This window comes from Tachysurus fulvidraco, chromosome 18 (genome assembly GCF_022655615.1).
Source record: "Tachysurus fulvidraco isolate hzauxx_2018 chromosome 18, HZAU_PFXX_2.0, whole genome shotgun sequence".
NCBI classification, from domain to species: Eukaryota; Metazoa; Chordata; class Actinopteri; order Siluriformes; family Bagridae; genus Tachysurus; species Tachysurus fulvidraco.
The window spans coordinates 3738428-3740802 of NC_062535.1; positions in this window are offsets into that span (position 1 = coordinate 3738428).

Genomic DNA, 2375 nt, shown 5'->3' on the forward strand with positions numbered 1-2375 from the left:
GGTGCTGAGGCCCAGGGAGTGACATCTCCACCCCACGTGGTAGAGCGGGTTTGGCATGGACGTGGCTGAGGCTCTGTCTGTATGCCTTACCCCCAAGTAGCTCTGCTCCCGCAAGTCCTAGCCAGAGTGCGCCACGACCGGGTCAACCTTCTCCTAGTTGCCCCTCATTGGCCCTCTCGAGTTTGTTCATGGTCCTAGCCTCCCTCCTAAACAGCACCCCATAGGAGGTTCCCATCAGGGAAGATCTCCTCTCTCAGGTGCAGGGGGCAATCCTACACCCCCGCCCCAAGAAGTGGAAGCTTCGTGTCTGGTCCCAGAGGGGGACCAGTTCCTAGAGGCAGGCCTCTCTTATGAGGTGACCGAGACTCTACTGAATGCTAGGGCTCCCTGCACTAGGAAGCTATATGCTCTGAAGTGGAGATTTTTTCGCCTCTGGTGCGATGAACACTGTCAGGATCCAGTTCACTGCCTGGTTGGTACAGTGCTGGAGTTCCTGCAGTCTTGTTTTTCTCTGGGCCTGTCCCCATCTACTTTAAAGGTGTATAGGGCTGCCATCACTGTGAACCAGAAACCTGTCCCTGGGGCCTTCTTGGGTAGAGAAGAGAAGGGAAGGAGACGCTGAGTCACTGGCCATGCCCCGGGCATCCTCTCGCACTTCCTTCAGACAAGTAGAAGCTGCAGTAATGTGACGTAGATGCCATTATATGGACTTACTTGCACGTAATCACTTCATTATGTGTCCTTCCCGAGCCAATAAATTTGCTTGTTTGCACACAGAGCTCACAGAAGTGTTTCCATAGTGTCAGCCCTGATGCACTATTAAGTTTCCTTCTCAGGGAACCAAGTTACATACGTAACCTGGTGTAGTTTTCATTCGTTCATTTTCTACCTCTTATCCGAACTTCTCGGGTAACGAGAAGCCTGTCCCTATCTCAGGCGTCATCGGGCATCAAGGCAGGATACACCCTGGACAGAGTGCCAATCCATCACAAGGAACACACACACTCTCATTCACTCACGCGATTACACACTACGGACAATTTTCCAGAGATGCCAATCAACCTACCATGCATGTCTTTGGACCGGGGGAGGAAACCGGAGTACCTGGAGGAAACCCCCAAAGTACGGGGAGAACATGCAAACTCCACACACACAAGGTGGAGGCAGGAATCGAACCCCAACCCTGGAGTTGTGAGTCAAACGTGCTAACCAGTAAGCCACTTTGCCCCCCCACCTGGTGTAGTTTTATTTAATAAATTGCAGGGCAAAAAACATGAAGAGAGTCTTTGTAAGAGTGGAATAAATAGTAAAAAAAGTAAAAATGAACACAGGATGCTGGCAAGTCGCAGTGTGATCTGGGAGCAGTGTCTCTTCTTTACAGGAGAGACATACATGTGTGTTAATACACAAGCTGAACGACTCCTTACCTCTTCTGGAGCGATCAGGGTGAATAGTTGCAGTCACCGCTCTGATTGGTTGCCACAGTTTTGTAGCGCTTTGGCCGCTCTTCCTCACAGCCATGTGCTCCTCTTCATCGACTCAAAGATGGTTACGATGTGTGTTTGTGAGTATATACAGTGTTATAATGCCATACTGTGTGTGTTAACTAATTAGCACTCATAATAGTATTTTGTGTTGGCGGTGTAACACATTGGGTCTCATTATTTTCTTTTAAATATTTTGAAATTTAGGGAAAAAATCTGTTCTAATATGTGGAACCTTGTGGGTTTAAACTTCAGGACAGGGTTAATGTTGAACTGTTGACTGAACCAGAGTTGTGTATGAGATTAATTTCCCTCATGGAGCATAAAATAATGAACAAGACAAGAATACGGGAAATTCTACTCAGTGAAAGTGGTTTTAGTTTGTTACTGAACAAATCATGTTATGACCAAAGTGACAACTTTACACACACCATACACACTCTTCATGTTTGTGTGTGTTTGTGATGTGGAACACAAAACACAGATACACTGAAGCACAATCTTTATATTTATTTTTATCTGATAAGAAAATTGTCAGCAGTCATTACGATCCATATTCTTACACGTTAAAGAAACAAGTGCTCAGAAATCCCAGATATAGAAACCATCAACATGTAAATATTCAAACATCCTGATAACAAACTCAGCTGTCTACAAGTAAAAAAGGCAAACAAAAAAATGACAAAATTTTAATGATAAAAAAGAACAATGATGATTTTAACATCACTGTTTGCAGGTCTTGGTGTTCTAAACTTCCTGCATGGGTGTAAATGTGCTGAGTTTGTTATAGTTCTTTATTCTGAGAAAGAATTTTAAAAACAATTAAATATGCAAACCAACACACTATAGTTTAAACATCAGGTAAATAGATTCCACATTAATTACCCACAA